Here is a 26,046-nt window from a genome sequence, read left to right on the forward strand (position 1 = left end):
CTTGTTCCTTGGCTCGGGCAAGTTCTGCCCGCAAGGCTTCCACGGAGGTAGCTCCATCTGTAGTCACAACATATTAAAGATATTTGCATTATGCTGCTCTTACTATGTGGCGTTCACTAGATAATAACACTTACCCTGTGCCTCGTCAAGCTTCTTGTTAACAAGCTCGAGGTCGGCGTCTGCCGCATTCAGTTACCGTTTTAATTTGGCAAACTCACTAGTCCGGCTAGCCACCGGAGCCTCCACCACCTGCACGTAAGGGCAGTTTGGTTATTGCCTCAGAATATGATCCTCTGTTCACCGCCGTTCTCGACAGCAACCAGAGTCTCAGGGGCTACTATCTACACAGGGCACACCTAACATGTGCAGTACTATCACATATTATCTTACGTACCTCAAAGCCTGTCAGTAGAGTCATAAAGGCTTCATGTAATCCGCTTTCGGCGGACGAGATTCTCACCATCACCGTACCCATCAGCACACGGTGTTCTTCTGAGATGGCCGCTCGCCCCACCAACTCCCTCAGAACGTCCGACCGCACACCAGATGGTGCTGGACTCTTCTGTCTGCTCTCCTCGGGAGCCGGACGCTGGGGACTTCGGGGGTCTATGGGATTATCTTCTGGCCTCACCGGATTCGGAGAGGCCCTCTGTGACAACACTTTGGGGTCACCCACTTCTGGAGCGGAGGAGTCCGGGGGAGGCGTTTCGCTCTCCATCATCTCTGGAAGAAGATTCCCCGAAGACGAGCTCATTTGAGAGGGGCTAAGGCCCGAACTTCATGATATATGCGGTGGTTATTTTCTCAGAAGAAAGATAGCATACCTTAAAGTATTTTAGGATCACTTACGACTCGTTGTAGGGCAGATCCCCCCGCGGACTGTGTGCGGCAGGAGCACCCCCCAAGGCGGGACCCTCTGTGGGAGATTTCTTCTCCCGTTTGGAGGCTTCGGCTTCCGGATCCTCGGAAGCAGTCCTTTTCCTCCCCCGGTTGTCCTCCTTCATGGAGATGCTCCGTTGGAACGAGCAGTGACGGGGGCCCGCGTCCGCCCATATTATCCCCCCCGGTATCTTCCTTCGAGGGCTCCGGGCAAGGTGCGACCTCGAGCATCTTTTCCAACATCGGATTTTCCAAACCCTCAGGGAGGGGGGCCAAACACCGAATCATCTTCGCCTTCGTTAGCCAGTCCTGATCAAAAAGCGAACTCTTAGAAACAACTTCGAATAAAAGACAGTGTGTTCGGCCAGAGGATTCCTTACTTGTTCGGCGGCACGGTTACTGCTCAGGCCCACGTCCTCGGTAATATCCGAACACTCCACTTGAGATCCGAAGAATGACTTGTACATCTCCTCGTGCGTCAGGCCGAGGAAACTTTGAATGGCACGTAGTCCCTCTGGGTTGAACTCCCACAAGCGAAGGGGCTGGCGTCTGCAAGGCTGGACTTGACGAACCAGCATAACTTGTATTACCACAGCCAAATTAAAATCTCCCTCGAAGAGATCTCGAATGCGGCTTTGCAGTACAGGCACGTCCTTGGCTGGACCCCAGCTCATGCCTCTACTAACCCATGACATCAGTTGTGGTGGGGGGCTCGAGCGGAAAGCGGGGCAGCCGCCCACTTGGCACTTCGGGGAGCCGTGACCTAAAACCACTCCCGTTGCCATAATTCGGACACCTCTGGAAAGGAACCTTCCGGCCATGGAGCTCCTGCCATCTTGCCTATTGATGCACCTCCGCACGCTGCCTGTTGCCCCTTGATCATCTTCAGCTTTACTTCAAAGGTCTTGAGCCACAGGCCGAAGTGAGGGGTAACGCGGAAGAAGGCCTCACACACGACAATAAACGTCGAGATGTGGAGAAAGGAGTCCGGAGCTAGATCATGAAAATCTAGCCCGTAATAGAACATCAAACCCCCGAGGAAAGGATCCAGAGTGAGGCCTAGACCTCGGAGGAAGTGGGAGACGAACACAACGTTCTCGTTGGGTTCGGGAGTAGGGATGACCTGCCCTCGAGCAGGCAGCCGATGCGAAACCTCGGCGGTCAGGTATCTGGCCTCCCTCAACTTCTTAATGTCCTCTTCCGTCACGTAGGAGGGCATCCATCGGCCTTGAAGGCTGGATCCTAACATGATTGAAGATCCGGAGCACCTAACCTGGGCTTTGGGTGTTCGAACTCGAGGCAGAGGAAGGGTTCGATTGAGCACAAGAGAGAAAAAGCAAAAACCTCGTCCCTTTATAAAGAGGGTGAATATCAAGCGTCCTCTCCGTAGCCGTTTAGGACTTGCCTATAATCTAGGAGTCCTAGACACGGTTGGGTCACCCACGACCGCATTAATGAGAATCCCGTAATTGAGGGAACACGATCTCCGCTTCGGCAAGACGTGTCACGAAACCGCCTCGCGTTATGTGTGGAGCTGGTTAAAAGAAACAGTTTGAATAATCACCGGGCCATGACGTAACGTCATGCTGCCAAAACAAGCCAGGAAATTAGATCTGCGAAAATGTTATTCTCTCTGCGGTGGAATGTGGAATTTATTTTGCAGGGTCGGACACTATCCTCGTATTCAACTTCTTATGTCATGTATTCAGAGAAGGAACCCGCCTTGCAATGTCGAAGACAATACTGCGCGCCGGACTCGTCGTCATTGAAACCTGGTTCAGGGGCTACTGTGGGAGTCCTGGATTAGGGGGTCTCCGGACAGCCGGACTATCTTCATTGGCCGGATTGTTAGACTATGAAGATAAAAGATTGAAGACTTCGTCTCGTGTCCGGATGGGACACTACTTGGCGTGGAAGGCAAGCTGGGCAAAACGTATATGGATATCTCCTCTTTTTGTAACCGACCTTGTGTAACCCTAACCCTCTCTGGTGTCTATATAAACCGAAGGGTTTTAGTCCGTAGGACAACAATCACAACATACAATCATACCATAGGCTAGCTTCTAGGGTTTAGCCTCTCTGATCTCGTGGTAGATCTACTCTTGTACTACACATATCTTCAATATTAATCAAGCAGGACGTAGGGTTTTACCTCCATCAAGAGGGCCCGAACCTGGGTAAAACATCGTGTCCCCTGCCTCCTGTTACCATCCGGCCTAGACGCACAGTTCGGGACCCCCTACCCGAGATCCGCCGGTTTTGACACCGACAATCAGCTTTCTAACTTGACTATGATCCGTGACCGTGATCCATTTTTTCTTCATTTCTTTTAAACGCGAGAAGGACTAATTGTGGCGTTTTTGTTAAACCAAACTGCAGTTCATCATAGGGATTCAGCTTGTACTCAGACAACAGACTGATCCAATTTTTTCCAGTAATATAAGTGATGGACAGTGCCTTCGTTACTGACGCGACATAAGAAGTGAAACCTGCAAAAATAGCCATCGTAGAGCAAACCAAACGGTTTATTCTGTGATGAATGTCACATGGCAAAACCTGCATCGTAAAATTGCAGGAAAAGAAAGAAAACATGACATTAAATCAATAAGATTTAGACAGTAAATCAATAAGATTTACTTGATGTGACGTGAGTGAATCCTTATCAGGAAATCACTATGTTGAAGTACTAAACAGAAGATTGATCATCCAACTACGCGTGGCATGCAGGGGCCCCGCCTACTCCCACAAGCAGGACAGTCCAAAGGTCATGACAAATCGTATGGACCGAACATCCATGGGACTGGAAATCATGTGGGTGCGATAAACCCTGCAATGCATATAGATATTGGAGTGTAACCATAATTGATAGACCGTCCTCACAAAAAATATGATATCGATACTTCAAAATATACAGACTGAATTGAGTGGATAGACATTAACATAGACCGTTCTCAGGACTGACCACCCACCAAAAGCGGCAGTACTAATAAACAATACAGGGTTCACAAACACAAATCAAGTACTGAACAATAGTACTTACTACAGACAAGCAAAGTCGCACTAACTAAACTCTCCAGACTATTTTTTGCCACCGACCTGCGGGATGAACCCGCATAACTGACTAGGCCATGGACTTTGTGTGAGATGTCTACATGCACCATCACCATCTTGTCAACCTTGGAGAACCTAATAGAGTGGTCTTTCCACTCATAAACATGATGATGAAGACAGGCCACATCAGATTTCTTGGGAAGCTTTACAAGAACCACACCCTTCGTAATCGAAGGCATAGCCAGGAAATTGTTGTGGTCAAGTACAGCCTCGAGAACACGCCTGACAACAATGCTACAGGAAAACACTAGTTCAGGACACATGGCGACAAGGACACAACAGCTGGATAGTTCAGCAGTAGAACTCATCATCAGGTCTTCCAGTTCACACGGCATGACTTTGAGAACTTCATCTCCACCGCGGACCTGGTTCTAATTCAAACAGAAACCATATTTTATTACTACCTCCGTTCAGAAATATAAGATGATTTTCGATATTATACTCCATATATGACGACATATACGCACAGAAATGAGTGAACAAAGACACTAGAACATGTCTTCAAAGGCATGAGAGCAGAGGGATTACATGCAATATCCATAACACAAGTTACTGAGGCAAATATACCCTCTTAAAAGGTAGCATTGATGTTCATAAAGTACTCCCTCTGTCCCATAATTCTTGTCTTAGATTTGTCTAGATAGGGATGTATCAAGTCACATTTTAGTATTAGATACATCCGTATCTAGAAAAATCTAAGACAAGAAATTTGGGACAGAGGGAGTAGTTGAAAGTAATCTATAAGAAATCAGTGTCAACCTCTCGCATGTTTTGGTCAAAAGAGGAATTTAGAACCGTCATTTGGCACACAAAAATCACATGCAAGATCACCCAAAAAGTTGTACTACTAGTACTAGTACTAGTACTGCGTGTTAGATGAAAAAACACGATCAAGATCGAGAAAAAGATCGTCAAGAAGAGATATTACCTGGACTTGCTTAATGAGGGATCCCGGAGAGGGGGGCTTGGACAGGGCGATGGCTTTGAGCTTGTCTGCGGTAGTCTCGGCGGGGTGCTTGCGCTTCTTTGTACCATGAGCCTTGACGGTTTTGGCTGGAGCCATAGACATCACTTCGGCCGATGCTCCAGCGTCCATCAAGAGACTGTCAAATAGAAATAAAAGAAAAGAAACCATAATCACAAACCCAAAAGAAGAAAAGAGAGGGAGTCATAGGATCAGTCTCGGGGTTGCAAGACCGGGCCTTGGCCAGAATCAACACCATTGGTGCGCTCACCTTTCCTTCTTTGGGAGAGAAGAACAATGGCAGAAGCAGGTCGGGGTTTTCTTGAAGAAATGAGGAACAAGATGAGGCAGAAGCGAGGGTTGGGTAGAGAGGAAGCTGAAAGAGAAGAGTGAAATGATGGTTTCTTCGTCCGTCCAACTTACTGCTAGAAAGGAGGAGGTTTTGTGATTTGACGGCTCATTGGGCATTACTGCGGCGCTTCGATCGGGGTAGTCTACCGTCACTCTACTACGGAGTAATTTAGTGCATGGCTGGTGGACCCCGATGCTGGATGTCCCACACGTCGGCGAAAGTGAGTAATTTAGTGCATGGCTGGAGGAGGATCCGCATGGTAGAGCGTGTCCATTGTTTTTCAGAAGAAAAAAATGATTACAGCAAGCGTTTCCACTCTTACGACGGAGGAGTGCGAAACACGGCAGCCACTTGAACATACACAGTGCTCCTACTACTAGGCATGTGCAGTGGTTCATACGTCAGTACTACACAATCTATTTGCTAGTGTAGTAAGATATGATGATAACAAATGATGTTGTGTGCATGTCAACTACTCCTATATGTAACATAGTACCGCTTTTTCGACTGTCCGGTCGAGAATGGACGGTGAGATCAATGTTAACAGAACTAGGTCCACAGCGCATGGAGAGTACGGTGCTACAGTACTCCACGAAACATGAACCATATGAAGCACGAATAGTGTTAGGCAGGGTGTATGAAGGGTGCACGGGCTGGGAGCAAAAGTTCCCTTCTCGACCCACTTTTGGGTGTTTGGCAGAGTGCATGAAGGGTGCATGAGTCCACACTAGTAGGTTGACAAAAATACACGAAAGAGTAAACAACTATAATGAGATGAGAATGCAACCAAACACACCCACACGCTTTGTGCTACAGTGACTGATCTGCACCGTTTGAGTTTGATCCAACGGTCATGTTGCATCGAGACATGGACATGCCCATGCAGAGGGTGCCTAAACACCACCGAAGTCCCTCTGCTTCTCGAGGCGCACGACGTTGGTGATGCAGGGTGCAACCGCCCGCAGAGCCCGCTCCCGGTCGACGGGAGCCAGCTCGTCAAAGACGGCGTCCAATGGCACAAATGGATTCCGGTGATGGAGCCCTAAAAGGATTCGCCCGGCAACGGCTACGGCAGCCCGCAACCCCTCCTTGTCCAGCTCAGCCCCCACCATCGCGCGGAGACGGCTCAGCTCCTTGGAGATATAGGTGAAGAAGGAGACCAGGTCAGGAAGCCGCAGCTTGTTGAAGTCGACCGGGTGGTCAAACGGGTTTAGCCCAACGGCTGGCATCGTCGCGCTAGCACGACGGTAGGCATCATGCAACCGCAACACGTGCGTGGCAACTTGGTTCACCAAGTGGCTGAGGCGATCTTGGACCTCGTCACGATCGGCCCGCTCACGCTCCAGCCGGCTCCCCTGATGGCCTATCGTATCTCCCGCTTTCTGCAGCAATGCCGCCGACGCCTTGAGCATCTTTGTGGTGGACGCCTGCCGCTTTTGAAGCTCCATGAACTCCTGCACATAACGGAGGAGCATGGCACTCCTCTCCTCCTTGAGCTCATGGAGCTCCACGTCCTTAGCCCTGAGCTCCGCATCCTTGGCATGGAGCTCCTGTGTCAGAAGCCTCACCTTGGACTCCGTGATCTGCTACGCCGCCATGGCACCAGGTAGAAGCAAGGGGAGAGGAAGCAAAGGGGGCGAAATGGCTGAAAGGCAATGCAATCTACGGGAAGGTGCAGGGAGCGGGGAATCTTTTGGTTTTCACCACGGTAAAACACCAGTCAACGACTTCTCACATCAGGGAGCAGTGGGTACAGGCGGAGTCATTATGACTAATTGCTGTCGCGCCTGCTCCCGTCAATCAAAAAATTAAAAATCCTGCCGTGCATGCTCCCGTCAATCAAAAAATTAAAAAATCCTGCCGCGCCTGCTCCCGTCAATCAAAAATTTAAAAATCCTACCGCACCCAAACACCAGAGCAACGCCGCGGTGGATATTTAAATTTACCTGCTGGCAAGTAGATAAAAAAAGGGGTGAAAAAACAAATGTGGCAGCGGCCTAGCTAATCGGTCGAACTAGCCCAACTAGCTAGCCGCCGTGCTTCACTGATGTACTCGGCGGGAAATGTGGTCTTTCGTGATTTGATGACTCATTTACTTGCTTCGGCGCTACGACCGAGGAGGACCCAAAAAACGCACGGTAGGGCGTCCCACGTCAGGAAGAATATATGCGTGCACCACCCGGGAAGACCCCGAAACCGCGCGGTAGGGTGTGCCACGTCTCGGCACGGAGGAAAAATGTGCGTGTAAAAATATACTGTATCAGACGTAGTACCTATGGTTCGACCTCGGGACCCAGCCAGTCGGTTGAAAACACCCCACTAGCCACACAGCTTCATCATGCAAACGTGGCACGGAGGATAGATGTGGTTAGCTCCGTCTCGACCAGCCACAATGCTCTTGTTCTAGGTGATTCTTCTATTTTCCAAGTTTTTTTAGTTGTAATAACACCATGGCAAGCTAGTGCTGCTCTTCGTGTGTGCCTGTGCAAAGGTTAGACGACGGAGAGAAGAGAGATTGAGATCGTAGACCTGGGACCCACCAGTAAGTGAGATAACGGCCATGCACGTGTTGATGAGGCACTCCCTCTACTCTACTCAATGCAAGTACTGTATAAAATCAAGTTATGGGACAAAGCCAACAACCGTTAGTTTTTTCAGGCTATCGACTTACGCTTTGTAGTCTAGGTTGCTAGTTCGAATCTCGTCTTTCAGATTTGTTAGTTTTAGGTCCAAATTTGATTAATGACAAGTGGGACCCCCGTGTGTTGTTCTGATATTTCAATGTAGGATGGTTTTTTTGAACAAACACTTTGCGCGGTTAGACAAGTAACAACACGAGTTACCCGTTTTTTTGCAAGTTTACAAACAAAAATGACAGCGGCATAGAATATCACATCCACCCCGCAGCTTAGATACTATGGTGATACGAGTTTTTGCACCATTGGAAGTGAGATCTAATGGCTTGGGAGTAGTCTTTGTAATTATGCGCAATTTCCAAACTCTCCAAACGTTTTTTTTGCAAATAAAACATTCAGGCCTCGTGTGTGCCACTGCATCTTCGATCCAACGGCTCCCCGGTGCTCATATTAGGTGGTCCCCTTAGCTTAATTACCCGCTACGGTGATTGGAGTAGTTGTGGGCCAAATGCTACGAAAATATAATCTAAACTGACCGGAATAAATGCCTACACAAATTAATCCAAGGTTGGAGTGCCCCTCGCCATGTAAATAGCTCCGACTTTGCGAGGGATGGAGAGGTAGTAGCTTCAACACGTGGAAGATATGGTGTGAGAAAGCGAGGTCAATCGAGAGACATATAGATAGAGAGACAAAGTGAGTGTGGTCCGACATTAATTGAACAAATATATATGCTCTGGAGAGATATTATCCGATTGAGCTTTTTGGCAAGGGTGAGGGTTGTAATATAGAGCTTGAGAGATGATCCAGTCACAGACGTGTAGATATATTTTGTGCGTGGGAGGAAGCAAGGTCAACTGATCACATAGGGTCGCCGTGCGATCGAAAGAGTGAGACGGGTTGGAGATAGTGACCTAGATAGACGATGTGCATGAGAGAGTATACAATGTGAATAGGTCGAATTGGGCTCAAACATGGTGATATATCGTTTTTGTCCGAGAAAGAGCAAGGTAAATCGAGACATATGGATAGAGAGAGAGATATTGAGTGAGCGTGGCCCACCATGAGGTCAAAAGAGTGGCGGCGGCTTGGATGGACTGACCTAGATAGACAATCTGCGTGAGAGAGTATAGAGTGTGTCGATCGAGGCCCGAACAGGGAGATATATCATTTGTGTGTGAAAGAAAACGAGGTTAAATGAGACTCAGATAAAGAGAGCGAGATTGAGCGAGTGTGACCCGCCGTGCAGAAGAAAGAGTGAGACAGTCTCGAGGGAGTGACCTAGATATACAACATGCGTGCGTGCGCATGAACGAGAGGTTGGGGGGCTAGATAGGCAATGCATGTATTTAGCACGAGAGGGTGAGAGGGAGAGGGGAGAGAGAGAGAGCTCGGAATGGGGTGCAATGGCGGGTGTGTGAGGTAAATACATTTGGTAACAGAGTGGAAAAAGGGGTTGTGTAGTTGAGAGACTTAGAGATCGAAACATGGAGAGAAAGAATGAACGTGTGTTGGAAACCGATAGCTTCCTAAGGTGGTTAGGAGAGGAAGATTGACCGATACAGGAAGTATGTAGTGTTCGTGCGGGGTGGGGGGTCTAAAAACAACATTTGAATGTACATAGTACGAGACTTAATATCGATGTTTCAATTCGGTGTACATTGTAAGATTTGAACCAAGGACCAGGCATACGGGTAATTATTTCGAATTCGTGCCATACTAAGTTTCGAAAAGTTGACATTGACTCAGTTTGTTGTGCTATTTTGTAGGTCATATGTTTGAATCCATCCAAAAGTTTTCTCACTACCATGGTGTTCATCATATACATATGAATTTGTATTAAAAAAGTAGCGTGGATACAGTGAAATGCGAAATCCACGTTAGAATTGGAGATCGCTACGTGACACACACTCTAATTCAAATAACTAACTACGTGACACACACTCTAATTCAAATAACTAATCATGTGACACACACTCTAATCCACGTCAGCGTGGGTACCGTTTCGATTTTTTTTTCAAATAACTCCTCATTATTTAATTTATAGTACTCCCTCTATTCACTTTTATAAGACCTTGAAGACATTTCACACAATGTGCAAAACAGTTCATTTTATGTTGTCTGGAACGACTTACAAAACTAAATGGATGGAGTATCTCATTTCTAATGACTAATTATTGCAAGGAAAACATGGGCATGGTAATACATACTGATTCGTTTGCAAATGAAAGAAGATTCGTTTGCATTCTCAAATGTAGGCGCACCAGGCAAACCAGGGTCGTGTCGGGGTGGACACTGCTTCGGTGCCTTAAAGGCAACTGCCTTTGGGTCACTGACATGTGGGCCAGCCACTTGTTGGACCCATATGTCATGGACACAAAGGCAGGTGCCTTAAGGCACCAAAGCATAGTCCTGTCGGGGTGGTCGCGTGTGTCAGACGGACGCGTAGCACCCAGCCACCCACCCCCCCAAAAGGACGACGACAATATAAGTTCGCGCTTCCACATTTCAGATTGAAATATCTGGCGGCCCCAATTCCAGCCCTGCAAAATCTCTCTTCTCCACCATCCCCTTCTGCACCCAGATTGCTCAAATCCCTAATTCGCCGCCAACCCTCGAATCGCCCCTCGTCTCGTCTCTTTCCCCACCGTTCCCCACCTCTGTGCTGGACGACGATGACGAAGACGACGGTCGCGCTTCATCACCGCATCGGAGCTACCTCATCTACGCCCTCGTCCACCGCACCGGGTGGTCCACCGACAACGTCGGCCGTCGCAATCGACGTGCCTCACAGACACCGAGTTCCACCGCATTAGGTGCGCTTCACCGACGCCGTCTCCCAGCTCACCGGGGCTACTTCACCGAGCACATCGTCGCACCTCCGCCCCCCGAGGCCGTTGGGGCTTCACCAACGGTCTGGTCCACCGCATCGTAGCGCTCCGCTGCCACTCAAGATCTGCATCCGTGCGCGGCCAGCCAACGCCAATGCATCACCCTCAACGGCTCTGAAGTGACCCGCATTCTAGCTAGGCGAGCATGCCCAAACGCCGGCCCGAACTAGGTATCCACACATCACTCCCTTGTGCACTGTTCCGACGATGTTTGGATATGCTTTCACTGCTCTCTTAGCTTACACGCCTATGCAACTCTGACCTTAACTCTTATTTCTTCTGGAGATATCATCTGAAACAAGCAAATCCATATTTTAGCAAAGCATGGCGGCGCTACGGGATCTGGTACACATCCTGCACACCCGTATAACCTTGTAAGTATCTGTCCTCCGGTACAACATCAAGGTCGATTCCTCCTATTTGATCAACCATTCGCCGTGTCAAAAATGCAGAGGGCGATGCAAGGAGCACAAGGCCTGCACATCTAAGCAAGTGGTAACATGGACTTGTACATGGAACATCACAAGCGCAAGCAGAGCTGGAGTGAGCCTGTACAACGAGCTAGCGTAAGTCCCTGCATTTCATTTAATTCGTACTGGCATTCATGTATGATTTGTGTGTAGTGGCTGATCCACGAATTCAAGTTACCAGGGGCGAACATTTAACTTAAAAAATACGAAGGCACTTGCACTCCAGAAATCAACATAACTTGAGAAATGTGAAGCTACATGCACTTTGAAAACCAGCTAATGATCCAAAGTAGTTCAGATTATAAACACTAAATGATGCAAGCACCAAAAACACAAAATGCAACCTGGTGTACAAGGACTATAAACATGGTCTGTACCTGCTTGAATTATTCGTTCTCTGGCTGAAAATATCGAAGTGTAATTGCACGTATAACCAGTGCGCAAACTACATATCAATATATCTATCCTACACAAGTATGCCAATAGTTTCAAACAACAGATTAGAAAAGTATTTATGCTATGTTGTCATGATACGGGGACTTTCTGGTAGATGGCCTCGAAATTTCCTCAAGCTATGAAAATGCACTATAATTTGCTTGTCATCAATGCCTGCAAATCTCTGTCTCTCTCAACATAGTAGATCATCATTAGACACTAAATCCTTCAATGAGCTCGCAAAATGCTTGCATTAGATCCCTCATTAGACACTATATGTTCATCACCAGGAGCATGTAAAATGTTTGCATCAAATCCTTCATTAGCAGTATGTTCATTAGACACTTCGGGATCAAGAACAACATGAGCTTGTATGTTTGCACCGGAAACTTGATTAGACACATCAGATTCAGTAAGTTCAGTATTGATTGGGGGAGTTATAAAATAAGTAGAAATTGGTTTCATTTTCTCATAGATTCCCTACATACAAGAAGTTTTACAACACCGTCAGGTTTAACTATTGGCCAGAAATTGAAGAGTTGAATTAGATATAATCAGGGATGTGATGTACCTGCTCGTTGCGCATGCTACTCTTGCAAGCTGTGACTGTCCGTTTGCGCAAACTCGATGCCATGCCCGTGCTGCTGCCGCTGCCTCCCACGCAGTCTACACCCAGGGTTGGATGTTCATCTTCTTGTCCTTCCGTTCGCTTGAAGCCCGGCGATGGCCCTCCAACGAGGGCGCGAGGAAGTGCTGTGTCGGTCTGTCCAGCAGTGGCTAGGTTAGGAGCGAACCAGACTGGAGGCTGGAGCGAATGAATTTGGATTTTTCCTGCTGTCGATGGATATGGGAGGCGCTCGTTTGGGCCGCGAGCCTGCTATAGGGCCTGCCTTGCACTTATGTTATTGGCCCATCCAAATTGAAACATTTTTCTTCATTTTTTACATTGCCTGCTTGTGCGTTGGGATGAACAAAACTAGCGTGGGCCAACCTGGACGACTCAAACTAGGTGCACACTTTCTAGCCACCTGAGGCGGCTGCCCATACCAGCCCCTATGGTGGCGTCGCCCCTTTTTGCGTGTATGATTGGACAGTGAAAAATATTCCAGTGGCGCTTTTGATTTACCCACATAATGGTTGAATTGTTTGTTTCTATGAACTGAGTTCGCCAATAATGTGAAGGATGCCAGTCTTTTCATCCTATTGTAGATTGCTTAGATCTCGATATGCCAAAAGTAATCGCATGAAATATACAGTAAAAGCCAGTGTGATGTGTTTGGCTACAACTAGTCTGACTACACATCCTCATATAACATATCAAGGACGCACCATCTTAGCAGATTAACCATTCGACTTACCCATGCAGTGTGGGAAGAAAGAAGTATTGGGACTGCGTATCCAAGCAATTGATGCCATGGACTCCTTCGTACAACCTTGTAAGCGAAAAAGAAGTTGCAGTGTGCCTATACAAAGAACTAGCGTAAGTTCAGTTACCTGCTTCTCGGAATTTTAGTTAGCCACTTATTGCAAAATTGTTCAATTGTGTTGCTTGGCTTAATTTAGTTTGCTACTGATTACATAATCGCACAGCCTGTTAATCATATTGTAGACTGCGCCTATCTATGTGTTTGATACTTACTGTTAAGAATTACCTGTTTGCCTTAACTTAAATATCTACTTGTTTGTTTAACTGCTTTGCTGCTGCAACAGTGGGTTACAATGATGTTAATAACTACTTTTCAGCATCCAATTGAAACTCTTTAATTCCTTGTTTGTTTAACTGGTTTGCTGTTATAACTCCCAGTTGAGATGTTTTGCTAACTTCAACTTTTCTGAATCCAACCGGAACATTAATGGCAAAACAGGTTAGCCCAAGATCAAAGAGCGAGGTCCCCATGGACGTTGCATCATCCCACAGAAGTGGCACCAGCCCAATCGTGCATTATGAATTGCCAACTGCTGATGCTCTAGAGGCTAAACTAGTGGTAGAAAGAGATTCTGCTTCCGCACTTAGAGATGAAGTTGACATGTTGAGGAAGCAAACAACACAATCACAAGCAGTACTCAAGACAACCATTAAATATTTGGTGGATTTCAAAACGAAGCAAGCTGAGACTGACCAGATTGTTAAGGTCCTGAAGGAAAAAAAGGAAATTAAATTCCTACTTGGTAAATCATAGGTGAAATGGTCTTTCCATAGTTGAATAACCTTTGTGTTGTCTGTTCATGTAATCAATCAAACCATTTGTTTTAGAGATCATGTAATAATTGTTTTTTTGTTTTTTTGTTTGTAATTTTATTTGAGCACAAGTCTGTATTAATTGATAAGACTCGGAGATATTTCATTTGGATTGCTGTGCCAGACCTACAAATATGCCAATCGGGCTGAATGTGCATTCAGCAATAGTAGTATAGATGGACCATAAGTGGCACGCATCGGAAAGGGCCAAGATGCTGGCTAAAAAAAGGATGCTGTTGTAGCCAAAAAAAGTACAGCGGCCTGGCTTATGTATGTTAGTTGATATTATTGATCCATATACTCTATAAGTGTTTATATGTCTATTAGTTCCGTACATTCTTGGTTGATTGACTCGGTATTTGAATCTTGATACATCGCTTGTGTACATATCTAAATTGGAGTACACATTATGCTGCGTGTGACATTTGAGTTGGACATGAAGTGTTCCAAATATTCGAATTCACCTTAAACTAGATTCTAGTTTCTGAATTTGAGTATCGGCATTTGTAAACCATATTCATATATGACAGTGAAATACATCTTTGTCGTCCTTTTGAAGATATATAAAAACACATAGAATGATTTATAAAGATTCATATAGGAATACAAAATGGATTCGAATTTAGTTTCCAGGTTAAACGTGGATGCTTATTGTCCCAAAATCCGAAAGAAACAACAAAATGTCCACTCCCACATCGGCTGCCCGAAGCCAAGTGTTTGGGAGATGAAAATTACTGTCTACCCATTACACGGACAATCCATCAGCCCGATTTCCACTGGCTCTAAATAGGGTAGGTTAGTAACTTCAATTAGACGTCACACGACCGCCTCTGAGCCCATTCCGACATGGTGGGCGGCAAACATGGGCGGCAAAACTCATTTGATTCAAGCTTGTCCGAAAGACCTCTGTCTCTCTCTCCATTCCCCATTCATACACGGTGGGCGACAAAACACCCTCTCCTCGTCCGAAATAGATGTAGGCTAATATTTTAAATAGGGGCGGATGTGTAACTTCCATCAGACGTGACACAACCTCCCTACCTGTCAGCCCCTTTCATACACCATGGGCGCCAACCGTGGGCGGCAAAACACCCTCTCCTTGCCCGAAATAGTTACCGGCAAATATTTGGGAGATGCGAGATTACCGTCCTATCCCCAACTGACGAGACGTCCAAATTTAAAATAGGGGATAAGTTCGTAACTTTCCTATATTTCAAACAGGCACGTCCCAAAATATGGTTCCCCGTACCTCTCCCTCCATTTTCCCATTCATACACCGTTCGCGCTAGAACACCCCATTCCCACACCAGCCTCCGTCCGCCACCCCATCCATCGCCGCCGTCCTCCACCACATCCATCGCCGCCGTCCTCCACCATGCCAGAGCGCCTACCAAGACCGCGTCGTCCACTGCTAGAGATGGACGTTTCTCATCCACGGCGATGGACCAATAGCCTTGCATCGCGTCCTCTCACTTCATCGGCGCCGTCGTCCTCTTTGCCGGGGCCGCTCACACGACCTTCTCTTCCACCGCAACGGGACTTATCCCTCGATGCACCCGTCTACTGTCGCAGATCTGCTTCAACGCCACCAACAGCCATCGCACCCCTGATACCTACACGGCACCGCAAGAGAGGTGGTACTTCATATCTCCACAACTTTTTGATCTCAACCAGAAAATAGATCTTAACTTGCTTACTCTACTTTCTTTTCAGCTCTTAGAATTTAGTTCTTAGTTCGAAGCAAACAATGGATGCTAAATATCATTTCTCCGGTTTGCAGCTTCAAATCTGCCATGGCATAGCCATAATACGGTTTAATTGATCATGCTTAGGGTTTAATTGATCATGTTGGTTCCGTGGTAGTTTCTTTAATAGAAATCATAGGGGAAACCCTCTTTTGCTAAAAAAATGTATGCTTAGAGTTTCCCCCTTTTATGATCACTATACGATCAGAATACATGCTTCGTGTCATAATAACACTTCTCCACCCATCAAGCTAAACAAGCTTAGTTGTTCAAATACGAATCTGATATTATTAAAACAGAGTTGTTTAATTGGTCAGCTAAATGTTCCTAAATTAGTTTCGAAAATGCATGTTCGCTGCTCGGGTGTGTATCTCTGTGTGTGGTCTGGTCAGCACGGTTGGGGAGGTGAACTTTGCATATGCAGGGGGTTTATAGGGAGACACTCTCCAAGTTGAAACCGCAATGCATTCCATAGATAATCTGACTACTTTTTATGTTTTCATGAATCTCAGATTCTGAACAACATCATAATTATTATGAGCTTGCGCACATGAAAAGAATAAAGCAGAACAATGCCATGGCTGTCAAACTTGGCATTAAGGGACTGAAATCAAGTCTGGATGCAATGCAATGCAAACAGTCTCCACCTACAGATTCATGCTCAGAATATGATCCTAACAGTGATTCTGAGCTAGAGGGAGACCTAAGTAAATGTAGCTCCCTAGTGGAGGAGTCAGAGGAAGATGCCCTATCTTATTCACCCATCAAGGTACTTGCTCTAACTTTCCAAGGTTACATTGCTCGCACATATCTTGCAACTGATGCTTTGCATTGCTTCTATTTTGTTGAACTGCCATTAGCTTAGTTTACACATCGTGTATGTGAATACTGTTGGGGAACGTAGCAAAATTTTAAAATTTTCTATGCATCACCAAGATCAATCTATGGAGTCATCTAGCAACGAGGGAGAGAGGAGTGCATCTACATACCCTTGTAGATCGCGCGCGGAAGCGTTCAAGAGAACGGGGTTGATGGAGTCGTACTCGTCGTGATCCAAATCACCGATGACCTAGCGCCGAACGGACGGCACCTCCGCGTTCAACACACGTACGGTTGGGAAGACGTCTCCTCCAATCAAGGGGGAAGGAGAGGTTGATGAAGATCCAGCAGCACGACGGCGTGGTGGTGGAAGCAACGGTGATCTCGGCAGGGCTTCGCCAAGCTCAGGGAGAGGGAGGAGTGTCACGGGAGGGAGAGGGAGGCGCCAGGGGCTAGGGTCCGGCTGCCCTCCCTCCCCCCACTATATATAGGACCCCTAGGGGGGCGCCGGCCCTAGGAGATTGAATCTCCAAGGGGGTGGCGGCCAAGGGGGGGTGGAGTGCCCCCCAAGCCAAGTGGGGCGCCCCCACCCCTAGGGTTTCCAACCCTAGGCGCAGGGGAGGCCCATGGGGGACGCACCAGCCCACTAGGGGCTGGTTCCCCTCCCACTTCAGCCCATGGGGCCCTCCGGGATAGGTGGCCCCACCCGGTAGACCCCCGGGACCCTTTCGGTGGTCCCGGTACAATACCGATCACCCCCGAAACCTTCCCGATGGCTGAAACTTGACTTCCTATATATAAATCTTCACCTCCGGACCATTCCGAAACTCCTCATGACATTCGGGATCTCATCCAGGACTCTGAACAACTTTTGGGTTACCGTATGCTAATATCTCAACAACCCTAGTGTCACTGAACCTTAAGTGTGTAGACCCTACGGGTTCGGTAGACACGTAGACATGACCGAGATGACTCTCCGGTCAATAACCAATAGCGGGATCTGGATACCCATGTTGGCTACCACATGCTCCTTGATGATCTCATTGGATGAACCACGATGTCGAGGATTCAATCAATCTCGTATACAATTCCCTTTGTCAATCGGTACGTTACTTGCCCGAGACTCGATCGTCGGTATCCCAATACCTCGTTCAATCTCGTTACCGGCAAGTCACTTTACTCGTACCGTAATGCATGATCCTGTGATCAACCACTTGGTCACATTGAGCTCATTATGATGATGCATTACCGAGTGGGCCTAGAGATACCTCTTTGTCATATGGAGTGACAAATCCCAGTCTCGATTCGTGCCAACCCAATAGACACTTTCGGAGATACCTGTAGTGTACCTTTATAGTCACCCAGTTACGTTGTGGCGTTTGGCACACCCAAAGCACTCCTACGGTATCCGGGAGTTGCACAATCTCATGGTCTAGGGAAATGATACTTGACAGTCGGAAAAGCTATAGCAAACGAACTACACGATCTTTGAGCTATGCTTAGGATTGGGTCTTGTCCATCACATCATTCTCCTAATGATGTGATCCTGTTATCAATGACATCCAATGTCCATAGTCAGGAAACCATGACTATCTTTTGATCAACGAGCTAGTCAACTAGAGGCTCACTAGGGACGTGTTGTGGTCTATGTATTCACACATGTATTACGATTTCCGGATAACACAATTATAGCATGAACAATAGACAATTATCATGAACAAAGAAATATAATAATAACAATTTTATTATTGCCTCTAGGGCATATTTCCAATAGTCTCCCACTTGCACTAGAGTCAATAGTCTAGTTACATTGTGATGAATCGAACACCCATGCAGTTCTGGTGTTGATCATGTTTTGCTCTAGGGAGAGGTTTAGTCAACGGATCTGCCACATTCAGGTCCATATGTACTTTACAAATATCTATGTCTCCATTTTGAACACTTTCACGAATGGAGTTGAAGCGACGCTTGATATGCCTGGTCTTCCTGTGAAACCTGGGCTCCTTGGCAAGGGCAATAGCTCCAGTGTTGTCACATAAGAGAGTAATCGGGCCCGATGCATTGGGTATGACTCCTAGGTCGGTAATGAACTCCTTCACCCAGATTGCCTCTTGTGCTGCCTCCGAGGCTGCCATGTACTCCGCTTCACATGTAGATCCCGCCACAACTCTTTTCTTGCAACTGTACTAGCTTACTGCCCCACCATTCAAAATATACACGTATCTGGTTTGTGACTTAGAGTCATCCAGATCTGTGTCGAAGCTAGCATCGACGTAACCCTTTACGATGAGCTCTTCGTCACCTCCATAAACGAGAAACATATCCTTAGTCCTCTTCAGGTACTTCGGGATATTCTTGACCGCTGTCCAGTGTTCCATGCCGGGATTACTTTGGTACCTTCCTACCAAACTTACGGCAAGGTTTACATCAGGTCTGGTACACAGCATAGCATACAACGATAGACCCTATGGCCGAGGCATAGGGGATGACACTCATCTTTTCTCTATCTTCTGCCGTGGTCGGGCATTGAGCCGTGCTCAATCTCGTACCTTGCAATACAGGCAAGAACCCCTTCTTTGACTGATCCATTTTGAACTTCTTCAATATCTTGTCAAGGTACATACTCCGTGAAAGACCAATGAGGCGTCTCGATCTATCTCTATAGATCTTGATGCCTAATATATAAGCAGCTTCTCCAAGATCCTTCATTGAAAAACACTTGTTCAAGTAGGCCTTTATGCTTTCCAAGAATTCTATATCATTTCCCATCAACAGTATGTCATCCACATACAATATGAGAAATGCTACAGAGCTCCCACTCAGTTTCTTGTAAATGCAGGCTTCTCCATAAGTCTGCGTAAACCCAAACGCTTTGATCATCTCATCAAAATGAATGTTCCAACTCCAAGATGCTTGCACCAGCCCATAAATCAAGCGTTGGAGCTTGCACACCTTGTCAGCATTCTTAGGATCGACAAAACCTTCCGGCTGCATCATATACAATTCTTCCTTAAGGATGTCGCTTTGACGTCCATTTGCCATATCTCATAATCATAGAATGCGGCAATTGCTAACATGATTCGGACGGACTTCAGCTTCGCTACGGGTGAGAAAGTCTCATCGTAGTCAATCCCTTGAACTTGTCGATAACCCTTAGCGACAAGCCGAGCTTCTTAGATGGTTACATTACCATCCGCGTATGTCTTCTTCTTAAAGATCCATTTATTTTCTATGGCTCGCCGATCATCGGGCAAGTCAGTCAAAGTCCATACTTCATTTTCATACATGGATCCTATCTCGGATTTCATGGCTTCCAGCCATTTGTCGGAATCCGGGCCCGCCATCGCTTCTTCATAGTTCGAGGGTTCACCGTTGTCTAACAACATGATTTCCAAGATAGGGATGTCGTACCACTCTGGTGCGGAACGTGTCCTTGTGGACCTACGAAGTTTAGTAGCAACTTGATCTGAAGTTTCATGATCATCATCATTAACTTCCTCTCTAGTCGGTGCAGGCACCTCAGGAACATTTTCTTGAGCTACGCCACTTACCGGTTCAAGAGGTAATACTTCATCGAGTTCTACTTTCCTCCCACTTATTTCTTTTGAGAGAAACTCTTTCTCTAGAAAGGATCCATTCTTGGCAACAAAGATCTTGCCTTCGGATCTGAGGTAGAAGGTATACCCAATAGTTTCTTTAGGGTATCCTATGAAGACGCATTTTTCCGACTTGGGTTCGAGCTTTTCAGGTTGAAGTTTCTTGACATAAGCATCACATCCCCAAACTTTTAGAAACGATAGCTTAGGTTTCTTCCCAAACCATAATTCATACGGTGTCGTCTCAATGGATTTCGACGGAGCCCTATTTAAACTGAATGCGGTAGTCTCTAAAGCATAGCCCTAAAATGACAGCAGTAAATCAGTAAGAGACATCATAGATCGCACCACATCAATAGAGTGCGATTACGACGTTCAGACACACCATTACGCTGAGGTGTTCCAGGCGGCGTGAGTTGTGAAACTATTCCACATTTCCTTAAGTGTGTGCCAAATTTGTGACTCAAGTATTCTCCCCCACGATCTGATCGCAAGAACTTGATTTTCCTGTCACGTTGATTCTCAACCTCACTCTAAAATTCCTTGAACCTTTCAAAGGTCTCAGACTTGTGTTTCATTAAGTAGACATACCCATATCTACTCAAGTCATCAGTGAGGGTGAGAACATAACGATAGCCACCGCGAGCCTCAACACTCATTGCACCGCACACATCAGTATGTATGATTTCCAATAAGTTGGTTGCTCGCTCCATTGTTCCTGAGAACGGAGTCCTGGTCATTTTACCCATGAGGCATGGTTCGCACGTGTCAAATGATTCGTAATCAAGAGACTCCAAAAGCCCATCTGCATGGAGCATCTTCATGCGTTTGACACCTATGTGACCAAGGCGGCAGTGCCACAAGTATGTGGGACTATCATTATCAACCTTACATCTTTTGGTATTCACACTATGAATATGTGTAACATTACGCTCGAGATTCATTAAGAATAAACCATTCACCAGCGGAGCATGACCATAAAATATATCTCTCATATAAATAGAACAACCATTATTCTCGGATTTAAATGAGTAGCCATCTCGAATTAAACGAGATCCTGATACAATGTTCATGCTCAAAGCTGGCACTAAATAACAATTATTGAGGTTTAAAACTAATCCCTTAGGTAAATGTAGAGGCAGTGTGCCGACGGCGATCACATCGACCTTGGAACCATTCCCGACGTGCATCATCACCTCGTCCTTCGCCAGTCTCTGCTTATTCCGTAGCTCCTGCTTTGAGTTACAAATGTGAGCAACCGCACCGGTATCAAATACCCAGGAGCTACTACGAGTACTGGTAAGGTACACATCAATTACATGTATATCACATATACCTTTAGTGTTGCCGGCCTTCTTGTCCGCTAAGTATTTGGGGCAGTTCCGCTTCCAGTGACCACTTCCCTTGCAATAAAAACACTCAGTCTCAGGCTTGGGTCCATTCTTTGACTTCTTCCCGGCAGCTTGCTTACTGGGCGCGGCAACTCCCTTTCCGTCCTTCTTGAAGTTCTTTTTACCCTTGCCTTTCTTGAACTTAGTGGTTCTATTCACCATCAACACTTGATGTTCCTTTTTGATTTCCACCTCCACTGATTTCAGCATTGAATATACCTTAGGAATGGTCTTTTCCATCCCCTGCATATTGAAGTTCCTCACAAAGCTCTTGTAGCTCGGTGGAAGCGACTGAAGGATTCTGTCAATGACCACATCATCCGGGAGATTAACTCCCAGCTGAGTCAAGCGGTTATGCAACCCAGACATTTTGAGTATGTGCTCACTGACAGAACTATTTTTCTCCATCTTACAACTGAAGAACTTGTCGGAGACTTCATATCTCTTGACCCGGGCATGATCTTGGAAAAACATTTTCAGCTCTTTGAACATCTCATATGCTCCATGTCGCTCAAAACGCTTTTGGAGCCCCGATTCTAAGCTGTAAAGCATGCCGCACTGAACGAGGGAGTAATCATCAGCACGTGACTGCCAAGCGTTCATAACGTCTTGGTTCTCTGGGATGGGTGCGTCACCTAACGGTGCTTCTAGGACATAATCTTTCTTGGCAGCTATGAGGATGATCCTCAGCTTCCGGACCCAGTCCGTATAGTTGCTGCCATCATCTTTCAGCTTGGTTTTCTCTAGGAATGCGTTGAAGTTGAGGGCAACATTAGCGTGGGCCATTTGACCTACAAGACATAGTGTAAAGATTTTAGACTAAGTTCATGATAATTAAGTTCATCTAATCAAATTATTCAATGAACTCCCACTCAGATAGACATCCGTCTAGTCATCTAAGTGAAACATGATCCGAGTCAACTAGGCCGTGTCCGATCATCACGTGAGACGGACTAGTCAACATCGGTGAACATCTTCATGTTGATCGTATCTTCTATACGACTCATGCTCGACCTTTCGGTCTTCCGTGTTCCGAGGCCATGTTTGTACATGCTAGGCTCGTCAAGTCAACCTAAGTGTATTGCGTGTGTAAATCTGGCTTACACCCGTTGTATTCGAATGTTAGAATCTATCACACCCGATCATCATGTGGTGCTTCAAAACAACGAACCTTCACAATGGTGCACAGTTAGGGGGGGACACTTCCTTGAGATTATTACGAGGGATCATCTTATTTAAGCTACCTTCGTTCTAAACAAATAAGATGCAAAACATGATAAATATCACATGCAATCAAATAGTGACATGATATGGCCAATATCATTTGCTCCTTTTGATCTCCATCTTCAGGGCTTCATGATCATCATTGTCACCGGCATGACACCATGATCTCCATCATCATGATCCCCATCATCATTTCTTCTTGAAGTTGTCTCGTCATCTATTACTTCTACTACTATGGCTAATGCTTTAGCAATAAAGTAAAGTAATTACATGATGTTTATGTTGACACGCAGGTCATAAATAAATAAAGACAACTCCTATGGCTCCTTCCGGTTGTCATACTCATCGACATGCAAGTCGTGATTCCTATTACAAGAACATGATCAATCTCATACATCACATATATCATTCATCACATCCTTTTGGCCATATCACATCACACGACACATGCTGCAAAAACAAGTTAGACGTCCTCTAATTGTTGTTGCATGTTTTTACGTGGCTGCTATAGGTTTCTAGCAAGAACGTTTCTTACCTACGCCAAAACCACAACTTGATATGCCAATTTCTATTTACCCGTCATAAGGACCCTTTTCATCAAATCCGATCCGACTAAAGTGGGAGAGACAGACACCCGCCAGCCACCTTATGCAACTAGTGCATGTCAATAGGTGGAACCAGTATCACGTAAGCATACGTGTAAGGTCGGTCCGGGCCGCTTCATCCCACGATGCCGCCGGATCAAGATAAGACTAGTAACAGCAAGCAAATTGACAATATCCACGCCCACAACTGCTTTGAGTTCTACTCGTGCATAGAAACTACGCATAGACCTAGCTCATGATGCCATTGTTGGGGAACGTAGCAGAATTTTAAAATTTTCTACGCATCACCAAGATCAATCTATGGAGTCATCTAGCAACGAGGGAGAGAGGAGTGCATCTACATACCCTTGTAGATCGCGCGCGGAAGCGTTCAAGAGAACGGGGTTGATGGAGTCGTACTCGTCGTGATCCAAATCACCGATGACCTAGCATCGAATGGACGGCACCTCCGCGTTCAACACACGTATGGTTGGGAAGACGTCTCCTCCAACTTGATCCAGCAAGGGGGAAGGAGAGGTTGATGAAGATCCAACAGCACGACGGCGTGGTGGTGGAAGCAACGGTGATCTCGGTAGGGCTTCGCCAAGCTCAGGGAGAGGGAGGAGTGTCACGGGAGCGAGAGGGAGGCGCCAGGGGCTAGGGTCCGGCTGCCCTCCCCCCCTATATATAGGACCCCTAGGGGGGTGCCTACCCTAGGAGATTGAATCTCCAAGGGGGGCGGCGGCCAAGGGGGGTGGAGTGCCCCCCAAGCCAAGTGGGGCGCCCCCACTCCTAGGGTTTCCAACCCTAGGCGCAGGGAAGGCCCATGGGGGGCGCACCAGCCCACTAGGGGCTGGTTCCCCTCCCACTTCAGCCCATGGGGCCCTCCGGGATAGGTGGCCCCACCCGGTGGACCCCCAAGACCCTTCCGGTGGTCCCGGTACAATACCGATCACCCCCGAAACCTTCCCGATGGCCGAAACTTGACTTCCTATATATAAATATTCACCTCCGGACCATTCCGAAACTCCTCATGATGTCCGGGATCTCATCCGGGACTCCGAACAACTTTCGGGTTACCGTATGCTAATATCTCAACAACCCTAGCATCACCGAACCTTAAGTGTGTAGACCCGACGGGTTCGGGAGACACGCAGACATGACCAAGACGACTCTCCGGTCAATAACCAATAGCGGGATATGGATACCCATGTTGGCTCCCACATGCTCCTCGATGATCTCATCGGATGAACCACGATGTCGAGGATTCAATCAATCCCGTATACAATTCCCTTTGTCAATCGGTACGTTACTTGCCCGAGACTCGATCATCGGTATCCCAATACCTCGTTCAATCTCGTTACCGGAAAGTCACTTCACTCGTACCATAATGCATGATCCCGTGATCAACCACTTGGTCACATTGAGCTCATTATGATGATGCATTACCGAGTGGGCCCAGAGATACCTCTCTGTCATACGGAGTGACAAATCCCAGTCTCGATTCGTGCCAACCCAACAGACACTTTTGGAGATACCTGTAGTGTACCTTTATAGTCACCCAGTTACATTGTGACATTTGGCACACCCAAAGCACTCCTACGGTATCCAGGAGTTGCACAATCTCATGGTCTAAGGAAATGATACTTGACATTCGGAAAAGCTATAGCAAACGAACTACACAATCTTTGAGCTATGCTTAGGATTGGGTCTTGTCCATCACATCATTCTCCTAATGATGTGATCCCGTTATCAATGACATCCAATGTCCATAGTCAGGAAACCATGACTATCTTTTGATCAATGAGCTAGTCAACTAGAGGCTCTCTAGGGACATGTTGTGGTCTATGTATTCACACATGTATTACGATTTCCGGATAACACAATTATAGCATGAACAATAGACAATTATCATGAACAAAGAAATATAATAATAACCATTTTATTATTGCCTCTAGGGCATATTTCCAACAAATACGCCGTGCCTATCCATTTTCAGTACATATTCCATCTGTCATCATACCATATTTATCCATTCAAATGTTGTTCTTGTGTATCAGACGTCCAAAAGGAAGAGGGCAATTGCTGATCGTGGAGGAGCACAAGCAAAGTATTTGGAAAAGGTAGTGGCACCTGATAAATCAAATAGCCCATTAGGTGTAGTTGCAATATCACCTGACCCACAAAATACCCCAACTCTAGCAGACTCTAGCCCTACTACACTGGTCATTTCTGATGCCCCAACTCAGCAGACCCCAACTGCAGCAAACAGTATGATTATGCCAGTTGACATAGCACCAGCTGTACGACACAAAACCCCCATTCCAGGAAAGAGTACACCAAATCCAGTTGCCAAATCCCTTTTCGAACCAGAGAGAGCCCCAATTGTAGCGAATAGGACCCCTATTCCATTTCTTCCCAGTTTAGAAGATGAAGCTTATGTTGTTGTCAGGAACTTTGTGTGCATCTTTCCTTCATGGAAAGATTATACCGCAGACACGGAACAATTTCCAGTCTTCCTCCGCAACTTACGCGTAAGTAATGTACTAATGTTATTCATGGTCATTATTGCATATGTTTCTGCTGACAGAAGACACAAGATTTCATTCTTTTAAATAGGCGAGGCGCAAACTGGATTGTGATGACGAGCAAGGGTTGGTTGCGCTTGTCAAGCACTCATTGATGAAGTATCGTTCCTACCTGAGGCAAG

Source organism: Triticum dicoccoides, chromosome 7A (genome assembly GCF_002162155.2).
Source record: "Triticum dicoccoides isolate Atlit2015 ecotype Zavitan chromosome 7A, WEW_v2.0, whole genome shotgun sequence".
NCBI classification, from domain to species: domain Eukaryota; kingdom Viridiplantae; phylum Streptophyta; class Magnoliopsida; order Poales; family Poaceae; genus Triticum; species Triticum dicoccoides.